The following is a 14,589-nucleotide window of genomic DNA, read 5'->3' as shown; positions in this document are numbered from 1 at the left end:
CCAGCAGGTTGCCCCAGTCCTGTATCAGAGCAGATCCAACTCTTCGAGACTTTGCCTTGAGCCTCCACCTACCAATTCTGCTGCTAGGACTTGGGCTGCCCCAGAGTTGCACAAAGTTCACCCTCCTCCTGGGAGGGCAGCCTAAGCTGCCACTCAGCGCATATCCAGTTGTACGTGGTAGTCACAGTGCCACATTAAACAACTGGTACCTGCTTCTGCAACAGCTTCAAGCACCTCCTTGCCAAGTCAGCCCTGGTCAGAATAGACCCATCTCCTCCATCCTTCTAGAACTCAATCTCTGCTAATGTAGCCAGAACTGGCATCTGAGCCAATGTCCAGCTACTTTGTGGAAGCATGGGACTCTCTAACCTGGTTTTAAGTTTATTTCCTTTCCATGACAAGTCAAGCCTAAATCATTGGATTCATTGCCATCAATGGGGCCAATACATTACTATGAGGCTCCATCTTGTTCCAGCCATACAATGGCCTCATTTTAGTCTACATCCATACCTGGTTTAGAAATGGCTCTTCAGTGTCCCCAGGCACACTGTCTTGCCTGCCCCAGGACCTGACCCCCATTCTACTGACTCCCTTCTTAGAAAATGCCTCCTCTTAGAGTGTCTACCCTCTAGCTGGCCATCAGCTGAGGGTAAGAGTACTGGGTCCTGGAGAGATTGTCTCTCAGGTTCCTCCCCCACCATAGGTGGGTGCTCCAATGAGCTGTTAGTACTGCTGAGGGACAGGAACAGGGTCCCCCTCCTGAGCTCTGCTTCCATCATACCCCCATCTACAGTCCCCATAGTCACTGCCAAGGTCACCTGTGACAGGAAATGCTGCCACAGGAAATTTGGGACACAGGAAAACATCTGGGGATGCTAACACCTCAACATACCACTGCTCAGAGGCAAGAAATGCCACTGTGGGTCTTTGCATGGTGCATTTTCTGCAGGAGCAGGAAGCAACTGAAAGAGGCAATGAGATCCTCATTTTAGGAGAATGTCCTTGGCCCTGCAGGAGCCAGACTTATGCCCAGCTTCACAAAGTGAAAAGGTTTATTCCATTGACTTAATTCTATCAATCCACAAAGACTCTGCTGCTATCAGAGTTGGGGGGTCTTACTTGAGAGCATAGGGGAAAGCATAAGCATAGAGATCCACATGGACCCCTGGAGCAATCATAAAACCCACTGAGGGGCTGAAGAGTGTGGAACTAAAGCTGGGAATTCAGAGCTGGAATGACAAAGGGGCCCAGGGAGTCCTTTGGAGAAAACATTTCTGGATCACATCAGAAGAACTTCCCATGTAGCAGGTAACTTAATTGGGCATGGGCATGCCGCACGTTACCTCAATGACTGAGCATCCCATTTTATAGGATGGGCAGGGGTTCCAAGATGGCAGAGGTTTGACTGACATCTCCCATCTGCAGAAGAGCTGGGACTCCTGCTAAGGACCTCTTGGAGCCTACTCAGAACTGTGTCCTATAGATGTAGACAAAAGGAGGACATTCTTCTGAGAAGCCAGCAGACAGAGGTGTCCTGGGGTGGACAGGGCATAGTAGAGCAAGTGGAATGGAGCCAGGCAATCCAGGGTGCACCAATGTCCTGTTGCTTTGGGCACATCTCACCCACTGCCATGGGTACCATCCAGGCCTAGACACTTAGCATTCCCAGTTGTGCCCATCCTTCAAAACTGGTTTCAGTTCCCATCCCCTTCAGTGATCTCAAAGTTCTTACCTTGTGTTTCAACAAGAGCCACTGAGCAGGACCCATGACAGCTCAGTCCACAGGGAGGCAGTCCACGATCAGCTGTTCCTGCCCAGCTCTGCTATCCTGCCTCCTCCTTTCCCTCACTTACATCAGCCCTGTCCTGGTGTCCTGAACACCTGGCACAGGACACCCTTGCACTCCTGGCCAATGCCTGCTTACCCCATGTCAGTCATCATTACAAGAATGTTATGGAATCTCCAGCTCACCCCATCACTCTCTACTCAGCTCCCTGCCCTTAGCCCCATCTTATTCTTGGAAAGTGAATGTCCACTTTCTATGCTCTTCATGACTGTGCTGCTATGTCTGTGAATAGCCGCTCTGAGGTCTTAGTCCCATCAGTATCTGCAGCCTTAAAATACTGAGAAAAGTCTATACATAAAGGGAAGAGGGAAAGAAAAGGAGGAAGAAAAGGAGTAAGAGGGAGGGTAGTAAGGAGGGAGGGGAAAGGAAGGAAGTGAGGAGGAAGGGAGGGAGGAAAGAGAGAGGATGGAAGGGAGGAAGAAAAAAGGAAGAAGGGAAGGAAAGGAGGGAGAGAGAAAGGACCCAGTGTATCCACAAAATGAGAATGTGGGGCCCAATGATATGGGGTAGGGTATAAGGCAGTGCTAACAGAGAAGAATTTAAACAAGTGAAAAAAACAGGAAGTAAACAGAGGCAGGTATTTACTGATTCCCCAATGGGAAAGAACTTTCTAAGAATAAAAGCAAAGATGAGTACACTTTGTGTGAAAGCTAAATTCTCAGGTGACTCCCAAGAAAACATAGTTAAAAGGCAAGCAATGAGTTGGGTAAATTTTTGACACTAACGTGACAAAAAATTAATACCATTAACATGGCACAAGCTGATCTGAAGCAAAAACACCGAGAAGGACGTGAGTACACTGCAGATGAGGCAACACAGATGGCTGCACCCCTGATAATGACAGGAGACATGCAAAGCAGGGGCCCCACCCCCACTTTTCCTACATGTGACCCCCGCCCCCAATCCAACACACAGTGAACACACTCCGCTTCTCTGGCCAGGAACCACAGAAGTCCCTCCTCCTCTGAGGGCATGGGTCAGAGTCAGGTTTTAGAGGTCAAAAGACAGACATCCTGGATCATGAAAGGTTTAGCCTTCAGCCCAGGAATGGCCCTGTTTAGAACCTATCCTGATGAAAAACTTGGACAGAACTAAACACCTGGCCTGAGACAAAGCTCACAATATTACATGAAACTTGCAAAAAAGATGGAAATGACTACAATGATAGCCAATAACAGGGAAGGGCTTGTGTTATTTATGATGGAATCCAACAGGATCAGATAAATGCAAAGAATCGACAAGTTCCAAGAGTTACATATGAACTTGGAAGAGTGTGCCCATAGACAAGGTTAAGAGGAGATAAAAAAAAAAACTCTCATTAGCCCCAAGAATCACCATTATTTAAAATAAATATATGAGACACAGACATGAGAAAGGAATTAAGGGTGGTACCCTGGTTATGGTCAAAGCTAAAATCTTCTGCATGGTAGTGTAAGCCACAAAGGTATGGGTCACCTCTGGAACTGGAAGGATAGCTTTGTCCCTGGATGAGGAATAAGAACTCTGAGAGGGAAGGATGGATGGCCAGGTGAGCAGGTAGATAGAACACACAGTAGATGGGCAGACAGATGGATGGATGAGTGAGTAGGTGGATGGATAAGTGGATAGATAGAAAATAGAGGGATGGGTAGTAGTACATTTAGGATCTGGATTGTCCCCCAAAAGTCCATGTGTTGAAGGGTGGCCCCCACTATAGGAAGGTGGTAGAATATTTAGGAGGAAATATGCCCTTGGAGGGGATAGTGGAACTCCAACCCCTTTCTCTTTTTCTTTTGCTCTCCCCGATGAGGTGAGCAGTTTTGCCACATGGTGCCACCATGATATGCTTCCTCATCACAGGTCCAAAATCCAATTGTGAACTGAAACCTCCAAAACTGTGAGCCAAAATTAATCTTTCCTCTTTATAAGTTGATTATCTTGGGTATTTGTTATAGTAACAAAATTGGCTAACACAGATAGATGGAAGGATGGAAAGATAGGTAAGTAGAGGAGTGGTTGGGTGGATGAAAGAGTGGGTGGATGGATGGATGGACCGAAGGATTGGCAGGAGAATAGATGGGTTGAAGGATGGTCCAAAGGATTGATGGATAGGTGAGGGCCTTTAGTGAATAAGGCTTAGCTATCAACCTCTCCCTAGTCTGTCCCTTTTCCTCTACCTGCCAGGACCCACCTGTCCCCAGAGAGCATGCACTCTTTGCTATAGCCTCTGCCAGCAACCCCCTGCCCTTGGTCCCAGGCAACTTCCATTTGCTGTCCTTAGGTTGTTCAGTGTGCCAAAAGACCAGCCCCCACATGACCACAATAAATCCTTCACCTGTCCTACATCTGATCAATCACCAATCATCTCCAAAGACCCTGAATGTCTCCACAGATCAACCCAGCTGTGGGAGCCACAGTCACAGCCAGCTCTGTATATGCCGCTGGCAACATATATTGAACTTGAAGCATCGGATTACATGTTTGTTCAATAGCAATAAACTCCCAAAGTTTTATGGGGTCATAAAACCGCTGCCTCGGCTCCTACTTAGGCGGTGTGTAATGTACACAGGCCAGTTTCCCCGCTAATGGGGCGGCACGAGTGATTTGGGGCTATTAGCTGGAAACAGCACATCTGCATTTGCCAAATTCTCATAAATAAAGTGGCTCCGCTGGAGCACACCAGACCCAGCCTTGAAGTTCAATGGGAGGAAGTGCAGCAGAGTGGGTCAGAGCCATGAGAATTGATTAGAGAAGGAGGGAAACTAACTGGGTGGGATGGAAAGAGGGAATGATGATAAGAAAGGGGAGTAGGGCTCAGCTCAGACATCCACCTGCCCAGCTGGTGTCTCTGAAGCTTACTTCAGTCAGTTCCCCCACTTAGGTGGACTCAGAGGGTGGGTGGTATCCTTCCAGGGTCTAAGTCCCAAACTGTGCCCCCTGGGGAGTGCAGTTCCAGGCAGGGGCGAAGCTCAGAGGAAGAATGGGATGGGAGGAGTGTGCAACAGTGAATAGTGTATAAGAGAAAGGAAAATGAGTTCCAGGCAGAAGCAGCAGCAGGTATAAAAGCCCCAAAGCAGGGGGATGATGAGGAAGACAGGTCCTTTGGGACTCCACAGTCATTCAGGGATTTGGACTCAATTCAGGGAAACCTATTAGAAAAATGAATGGGCCAGGCCAGGTGAGGGGAACAGCCAGGGTGACCTTGAGCAGAGAGAAGATATCTCATAGATGTGTGTGCTTGGAAGAGGTAGAAGGCAGTATACTGCCTCTGTGGCTCCCAGAGCCAGAGTGAGGTATGACTGGGGGCAGAGATAGAGAGGCAGCTTAGGAAATGGTGAGCTCCTCTCAAGAGGGCAAGAGCAGAAGAAAGAGAAAGTCTCAAAGGAGACTGTCTTGTTAGTATCCTCTGCACTATCACATGAAGACTTGCTCAGGTCCTGGTGCCTGGACAGGGTGGAGAGAGGTAGTGATGCAGCTGGTTGCTTGGCCAGGAACAGGTAGCTGGACCCTGCCCATCAACTGCCTTGCCTGTGGCCAGCTGAGTGCTTCGGGGCCAATGTCTACCAAAGCCCTCCCCTGCCCCATCCCCTTGGGATCCTCTGGCCATGGCACTGGCACCCCAGACATGTAGCCAATCTTGTTTTAGCCCTTGCTGGCTCTTTCCTGATGCTGGAGTTAGGCACGTGTATGACTTTGCCCTGATCCTTGTAACTTTGCTATCGACCCAGGTCCTCAGAAACACATCGATTTGCTTGAATCAATATTTATTGCAGCTTCAAAGGCTAGGGGTTGGGGGTTGGGGGTGGCCTGAAGGCTGATGAATGGAGGCAAAGCAGCCAGAAAGTATTCACCCTACCCCACAGGTCTCACTTGCCAGCACACACCCTACTGCCCCCTAGCCAGGGGCCTCTACCCTGAAGGCCCCCCAGGAATGAGCTTCCCAGAACAGTCTCCCCAGTCATAGACATAGAACCAGGCAGATGGGATAATGAATGCCTGGGTCTGGGTCATGCTCACTCTTGGGCCTCAGATATCCTGGAGGCCTTCCTATTTGAGTGGGTTATTTGCTTGTTTTGTGGAAACTAAAGGTAAGTTTCTGAGAAGCCAAGACACTCCCAGGTTAATTTTCCCCACTTAAGTCCCTTCTTCCTTGAGTTCACTCTCTGTGAAAGCCCCAGAGGAGTTTAGAAGGCAAGGCAGTATTGGGTGTGGGGCCCTCCAGAATCCCCAGCTTCCTATCCACACAAGGCATCTGAATAGGTTCCTGTCTTGGCTCATGGTGGGCCCTTCATGGTGGGCCTGGGGCCGGCTATGGACATTCTAGTCAAGGATGCAGAGGATCCACCCCAAGAATCCACCCCAAGGATGCAGAGGGTTCACCAACAACAGTGCTGGCAAGTCCCATGGTGGCAGCTGCCTGGACAGTATGGGAGGACAGCTTCCTCCAGCCTGTGAGTTGCTACTAACTGGGAGCAGGGGGTGGGTCTGACTTGGAGGCTTGCCAATTGCCATGGTGTAAATTCTCCCACCCCTGCAAATTCCAAGCTACCAATGGGATGTCACTACTCTCAGAGTTGGAAAAAACCCATGGGAACAGTCAGTGGTCACCAGCCATAGCAAGCACCAGTACACCACATCCTTGAGGGAATGGATTCCACTGCACTGCCACTGCCCTGGGAATGCCATGGCCTGGGATTCAGGCAAGGACAGGAGGAGCCCAGAAGGGACAGAGGACAGGTAAGCCTTGGCCTTCACAGCACCAAGAAACTCATTCCAGGAGCCTTGACTGAGGCTGAGGAGGCCTCCACAAGGCCAGGAGAACATGAAACACATATTCACAGAGAGGAAATTTTAAGGCCAAGGATTTGCAGCCAAGTTCAGCACATGGTGAAAGACCACACAGTGGGGAGCAACTGGTAAAGGCAGCAAGTGAGCAAACGGTCCAAGTCATGGGGGTCCCCAGACCCCCACAGGGTGACACAACAGGAAAATGTGATAGATCAATCTATTATCTGTGAAGGTGACAGACAAGGGTATTATCAGACCAACCCAAGCAAGTCAATCCCAGGGAGAGTCTTCTCCATGTCCACTCCTGCCTCACAGCTTCCTCCTCTCCTTTTAAGGTTCAAGAAGGGCTCATCCAAGTGCCTGAAATTCCGTTGCCTTGATGAGCAGCCCCTGGAAAGCCCTGCTTTCCTGGAGATGTGGCTACATGTTGGAGTTGGAAGGCAGCTCTGTGACTCACACAGGTGCCTTTTCCTCACCTGTGAAACATCATGAGATGCCTAGAAGTTGGTGTTCAATGGGCCCTTATGAAAATGTTCTCTGTCTACCCTCCCAAGGTTAGTGGTCCAGCCAGGCCAGCCCACAAACCCCTAGGCAGGATGAAGGAGTAAAGAAGCCAAGCAGGGGCAATAGTAAATGGCAGCCCTAGTCACTGAGGGAAACTCCAAGGAGCAGGGAAAGGAGCTCCAAGTGCCAACACAAGCCCAACCAAGTTCTTGCTGGAGGCTCAAAGGGGTTTCCTTTCAATTCAGGGTCTAGCACCAGAGAAAGGCAGACCAACCTAGAGGAGGTCAGAACATAGAGGTCTAAAAATGTCTTTGGGAAGCTCCCTGGAGGAAGAGAACATGTCCCCATGTGAATTAGAGCTGGGAATGTCAGGAGTAGGTGGGATGAGACAATCAGGGGCATGGATAACCAAGAAGTATGGTCCAGATGGCTACCAGGCTCTCCTCCCACCCCAACCCCTCCTCCATCAAGCTCCTCCAGTCTTGCTGAGGTTCCCACCTGTATTGCTATCTAAGGTTTAAGTGAAACCTAGGCATATGATCAGTGCTCACACAGGCCTTTGCAGAGGGCAGGGGCAAGGAAGAGAAAGATTGCTCTGGGACAGGCAGCAGAGATCAGCAGCAGGCCATCTACCTGGCTAGCACCCATCCTGAGACTTGACACCAGGGAAGATTAGTCCTGACATATAGCTGTCACCTCTGTCTCCTGGGAAGTATGACCAGGTCCTGTCAGCACCCACCCCTCCTAAGGGCCACTCCACACAGACATACACAAGACCCCAAGTTGGAAAGGGTGGTCCTAGGAGGAAGGATTAGGTCTTCAGAAGCTTAGGGCAGAGAACCCACAGAACCAAGAATAACTTCAGGCAGAGAATCTAGAGAGGAGTGGTCAGGAATGCACCTGTCCCAGAGGCATGTGCAGGTGTGATCTTGTTGGTGGGGGGTGGTCAGAAAGGTATAGAAGAGGTGAGGACATGAGCAGCTTCATGCTTTTTATTACAAAGCATCCCCTCTGTTAATCCTCATACCAGTACCCTACAGGGCTCAAGCCAGCCCTGTGAATCCCCATTGAGTACCTTGCCCATCCTGTGACCCTGTCCCACCCACCTCCACCCTACATCTCTGAAGCCTCCCAAGCAGCTTCAAGAATTACAGTTGCTTATCAGATTGCACTTCCAGCCTTAGGCAGGGAGTCTGTTCCACCCACAAGAAGCATCTACAACCTTCTGGAAGTGCCCCTGCTTGCTGGGAGTGGGAAGGCAGATGGAATCCAAGGCCAGCTCCCTGAGATTCTGCTGCCAGGAATCCCCCTCAATCAATTGGTGGCACCTGCTTGAGCTTGGCATTAAAGAATCTGTCCCAGAATCATTTACACCCATGACATCCAGGGCACAATTAGCACATCCAGATCCTGGGGTTTGTCCAACACAGGACTGAGTGCACAAGTGACAGAACTTCAGGCTCTCCAACAACAAGCCATGGACACAGTGCCAACATGGTCTTCTCGCAGGCCCCATGGGCAGAAAAGCTGGAAGAGGCAACACAGGCCATTCCCACTGTGACTGAGCTCTAGTGGCTTCTGTCTTCATGTGTTTCACACATTTTACATAAATGCCCAGTACAGTCATAGGGAGGAGCAGACAGGTGCATGCTTCTTAATGGTCAAGGTTTAGTAGGCCTGTCAGGTCTGAGGCAGGCATGGCCCCAGCATGGCCTAGGAATGGCCTACACATAGCCCAAGGATGGCCCACTTAAGATCCAAGCATTGCAGAGAGAGGTGGATGAAGATGGATGGCAAGGCCTCACTCAAATTAGCAGTGGAAGTCATTCCCCCAAGTAAAGGGAAGGTGGTAAGGACTGGGGCTTCCTGAACTGATGAACTTGGTAGGTTACTCCTGGTTCTATTGCCTGCCTTGTGAGATCTTAGCAGCTTGTTTGAGAACCTTCTGCAAATTCTTTGTCTGCACAGTGGGAGGCCTGAACTCCCCATCCCATGTCCAATGAGCATTCCCTGGACTCTGAAACTCCTTCCCAGTTGCTAAGGGTCCCCTGTGAGTCCTTGTGGAGCCCACTGGATGACTCAGGGAGAGCCCCTAAGGTGGGAGGCTAGAATACCTGCCCCCTGCCTTTTCCTTCTCACTCTAGCTCCTAGTCAATTAGGTTGCTGATGGCTCACTAAACCCACTGTGGAGGTGACAGCTGGGCAGAGCATCCTCAGCCTATAAGATGTTCTCACCACAGGTGATTAAGTCAGGACTTGAATCTGACCTATATCTTCTGGCTCCTAGGGCCCTAAGCCACTCCTGTCTGTGCAGAGATCCATCACCCCTACTTCCAACTCATCTTAGGGTATCCAGTCTCCAGCAGGTACTCATTCTGAACACTGCCTGTGTAGACACAATATCTTCTGTCATGCTGGGCCTGCAGTCAAGTCCCAGTCATCCCCACATCTCACTCTTCAGGTTCCCTTGGCTGTCCTCTTCAGGAAAGGAGATCAGGATGACTTCCACAAAATTCCAACACACAAGCCTCAGAAGCATGTAAGGTGACGTTGAAGGAGGGTCTGATCCCCAAGGCACCTGCCTCCTGGCTGTCCACACACTTGCTCTGGGCATAGCCTACCAACCCATGGGAAGAAGCACAAAGCTCAGGGTCTAGCCTCATCCATGTGTGCAGCCTCAGGTAACAGGCAATGCCCTGGGCCTCAATTTACTGTCTGTGTAAAAGGGGGTACATAGGGGCCTGGCCCAACACAACTGGTCCTTGCTATCTCCTGTGTGAATCTATGGGTGAAAGATGCCATCTGTAGTGGATTTGACTACAGAATTTTGAACATCACTGCCACCCAGAGCAGCTGACACAGGACACACCAGACTTACCCTAAGATGTCCCATACTCTGTCACTTTTCTAATGAAAAATTATCCTGGAAGATTAACAGGCAAATCAAAAACCCAGCTGGTCCCAGGTTCAAGGCTGTAAGTGACCATGAGACCAGAGGGAACTCTGGAACTCAGGGTCAAACAGATTACTGCTATAGCAGCACCAGGTGGCCACCTTGGCTTCTGAACCAGACAGCCACAGAAACCAGGGTAGAGCTGGGAGTGTCCCCGGGAGGCTCCTTGCCCCTCTCCCACCTCTTCTCCCTACCTCCTCTCCTCTGGGCTTACCCTCAGTGTACCACCCAGCAGTGGAGGCTCAAGCATGCTCCACTCCACCTTACACCCACCCACCTGCTTCTGTTGTTTACTTGAGGGTTTTCTTCAAATGGATTTTATTTTTTTACTTAAGTGATTATATTTTGAAAGAAAATCTTATAGCACCACTGGAAATGGAAAGCAAGCATCGCAGGCAGCAAATAGAAGGTATCCGTGCAAATAGAATGAAAACAAAGCATGTTATGAAATCCCAAGAGGCCCAGGGCCTACTGAAGTCCCAAACCCTTGTCCAGTGGCTCTAGCTCCACTCAAAGCTGGAGACAGTTACAGATCTCAATTACAGATTCTCATCATACCTGGATTCTGAATTCTGATCACACCTGAATTATGGATCTTGTTCATACTTGAATTCTGGGTCTTGGTCACCTCTGGATCCTCAATCCTAGTCATGTCTGGATTCTGGGCCCTAGTCATACATAGATTCTGAGTACTGGTCACACCTGAATTATGAGGCTACTCACACCATGATTCTGGTTCCTGGTCATACCTGAATTCTGATTCTGATCACACCTCAATTATGGGTCTGGGTCACACCTGGGTTACAGGTTATGGTCACATTTTGGTGGGGACTACTCTGCCTCAAGTCCCTGCTGACAGGAAAAGCACCCCATATGATACTCAGAAAGCTATTCCTTTGATCAGTGCAGTGTTTATTGGTTGCCACCTGTAACAGTCTCTAATAGGGACATGAAATGACTTGCTCTTGACCCCATTTCAGAGATATCTCCTGGGGACTGAGATTCCCACTTCCCACTGTTTCTCCAGGCCCCAGGGTCCCAGACAATCCATGCTCATTCACAAGACCCTGCACAAGTCCTGGACAGAGCAAGGAGGTGGTAACCTTGGCATTCACAGCCAGGTATCTGCCCATCTCTTAGACTAACCTTCATCTGGATGCTAAAAGCACAAGAAATCCTGCAGGGGCCACATGAACCTTGTTTAAACCAGGGTTTCCCCAGGATTCACTTCTCTTCAGCTCACTCTGAGTATGCAGGGACTTCCATAGAAGACAGATGGATGTTCAGCCCTCTCAGTCAGACCTCATTCATTCACATCAGTGGGCATGTCCACAAATCCAACCTCACACAAATAGCAAAATGATTCCCATCTGGCAGATCTTCCTGTTGTGTCCAACAAAGTCATAGAACATACAGGATTCCATTGCTCCATCGATCCAGACCAGGTGCTGTAGCCTTACACAGTCCAGCCTACCCTGTTGGCCTGAATAGGAGAGGCAGCCCTTTACAGTGTGCTTCCTTATCAGTGCTTTGTTGATGTCCTATCTGGACATCTCAAGCTGTGCAATAAAAGGTAAGTGAAGAGGGCCTTCCCCTGCTCATGGAAGAAGCTCATTATCAGAAAATGCTCTTAGTAGAACAGACTCTTGCCCTTCCCTGCTTGGGCCCTGAATCTCTGAGGCTGGAAAGTGGTACTAAGGTAGATGTCCCCATCTCTCAAGGGTCTATGACTCATAGGAGGATGCTTCATAACTGAAGTTCACACCTGGCCATAGAGACCTTCAGTTCTCTAAGAAGTGTATTGTCTCCCAAGAATGGTGGCACACACCTGTAATCCCAGAGACTCAGGAGGCTGAGGCAAGAGAACCACAAGTTTGAGGTCAGCCTGGGTAACTTAGCAAGACATTGTCTCAAAAAATAAAAAAGAGCTGGAGATATAGTTCAGTGGCAGAGTACCCCTGGGTTCAATTCCTAGAACTAAAAAACAAAAATAAAAACAAGAACAAAAAACTCTTGTCTCCCATTTGGGGATCCCAATGACCTGTGTGTGGTACCTTATCATCGTCTCTGAGGCAGTAGAGTCCATACTCAGCTGCCTTCAGGAAAGCATGGCATTCTTATTAAGGCTTTAAGGATGAAGAAGCTGTCAACAGGCAGAAGTTTAGGGAAGGAGACCCCAGGCAAAGGGAATAACAGGGAGTGTCTGGAAACCCAACCAACTGGAGAGTAGGTCCCTGGGATGTTGAAAAGGCAGGAGTTGCCCTGGGACCTTCCAGACCTGAGGAAAATGCAATCAGATTTGAGGGCAAATATAACTGAGGTCACCAGAGCCCTGGGAGAGGGAAGAGTGATGACCACTGCCTGGTCTGGGGGACCTCAATGTGACTTCTTTGCTGGACCTGATCCTATATGGCATCTTTAGATTTCTAGAAGGGAGTGATCCCAGAAAGCAAGGCTGCTCTTTGGTCATGAGGAGAACAATGTGAAACTTATAAGACTGTAAGAAACAACTTCCTGGGACATAGGTCCATCCTAGAAAGGGTGTAGTCTGAGCCCACAGCCAGGGCCAGGGCTACAGCATGGACCCTGTCTAGATTCCTGGGACAGTATGGGACCCCCTCATCCCCAAGGTCCAGAATTGGGGGTAAATCCATAGGTGAAGGAAGCATTAAGATTGACCCTCGTCCCCCCTAGGTCTGAGCCCATGGAGGCCCCACTGCCTGGAAATCTTTGCTAATTGACTCCCATGCCTTCCCTAGTTGCTGCATGCTACTCAAATGAGTCAACATTGCCTCCTGTTTGGTTACCGGCCACTGTTTTATGTGGACTTCTAAGATATTACCAGGACTTAGCAACATTGGGAGTTGGACTCAAGAGTGAGAACAAACTGGTAGGCCAGGGGTTAGCTGCATAGCCAAGGCATTGTGGCTGTGGGGAGTCATGGGGGACTGTGGGGTTCTTGAGAGGTCATAAAAGATTGCAGGGTTCTTGGGGACCCTGTGACAAAAAGAAGGACAAAACTCAGACTTATGGGGATGAGTCACCACTCAGAGATTCAATCCAAAGGCAGATCCCTGAGCCTGCTGACAGCCTCCAGAGTGACAAGAAGTCAGAAGGGACACGTGTTCATGGCCCACAGGCCCAGCACACCCTAGCCCCCACACACTCAAGCTCATGTGTGCATCTGACCCGCACACAGTTTCTGGTTGCTCTTTTACAGAGGCCTTTGTCTCAGGAACTTGATGCCCTTGACCTTCACACCCTACAACAGGCCCTGAGCAATTTATTAAACCTTCAAACTAGCCTTAGCCAATCCCTGCAACAAGGGCAAGGGGACAACCCCTGAGGATGGCCTGGCTGTTAACTCAAGCAGGGAAAACAGCCTTTCATCCCTAGTGCAAGTCTGCTTGTCCCACCACAGTGGAAAGAGGCTGGCAGGGCCCAGCCTGGCATGGTGAAGGTTCTCTCCTTACCACCTGGGAGGCTCCTAAGGACTCACCTTGTACCAGGAACCCTAAGCCCCCTGTACCTGTTTACATCCATGAGCCTGGGCTTGTGGAGCACATCTCAGAGAATGCCCATAAGACCACACAGCCAGTTTTGCCAGCCCCTGACAGATAACAGTGTGGAGACCCAGGAGTGGCAGAGCCAGGATTTAAACAGAGTCTAAGCCCAGTGATCCCCAGGACTGTGAAGGTGTCTGACATGAGGGTAGAGGATGTCTCCAAGGTCAGGTTGATGGGAGCACTGGTGGGGCTGGGCTTGCTATTGGGCCCAGCATGCAGAGGTAGGGCATGAATCAGAATACCTGAATTCTGATTCTGGTCACACCTCAGAGGTAGGGCAGCCAACAGTGAGCGGAGCTTTGAGTCTCACAGTGGTGGTGTTGCTGAGACTGTGGACACTGGCCAGTTCCACCAAGGCCCCATGAACCACCGCCAGGAATTGATCCTGTGGAGGAAACCAGAAGGACACAAGCATTCCAGGATTTTCTCCACAGCCTCATTTATAAGAGTAAGAAACTCTAACAACCTAAGTGTCAGACCAGAGAAAGATGGTTCCATGAGTGAGAGATCCCTGCACTGGGAACCCAGTAGTCACTGAAACCATGTTTCATGAGACTCTGATGCTGAGGAGGTGGGACAGGTGCTGGGTCATGTTAACCATGGCAGCCCAGACACAAGGAGCTTGTGGGGCTGGCCCAGAGAAGACAGTGGGGAAATCCACCCAAGAGGGGCAGGTAATGGGATGAATTTCCTAGTTTCTTTTTATCATTTTCTGATTATTGTTCCAATTTTTCATGGGAATATGTTTCTTTTCTTAAAGAGAAAAAACAATGAAAATTTTAAGCCAGACTGAGCAGGAAGGGTCCCTGCACCTCTGGGCCCCCACAACAGTCATTTGGGGAGAAGGAATCAGGCAGGTCTAACACCAGCCCCACCATGAGCCTCTAAACCCAAAGGGCTCCAGACTGTTCAGTGCCCTGGCTCCTACTGCCCCAGACCCTCTCTGTTTTCCA

Source organism: Sciurus vulgaris, assembly GCF_902686455.1.
Source record: "Sciurus vulgaris genome assembly, chromosome: 8".
In the NCBI taxonomy this organism is placed as follows: domain Eukaryota; kingdom Metazoa; phylum Chordata; class Mammalia; order Rodentia; family Sciuridae; genus Sciurus; species Sciurus vulgaris.
Note: the sequence above shows the minus strand (reverse complement) of the source record.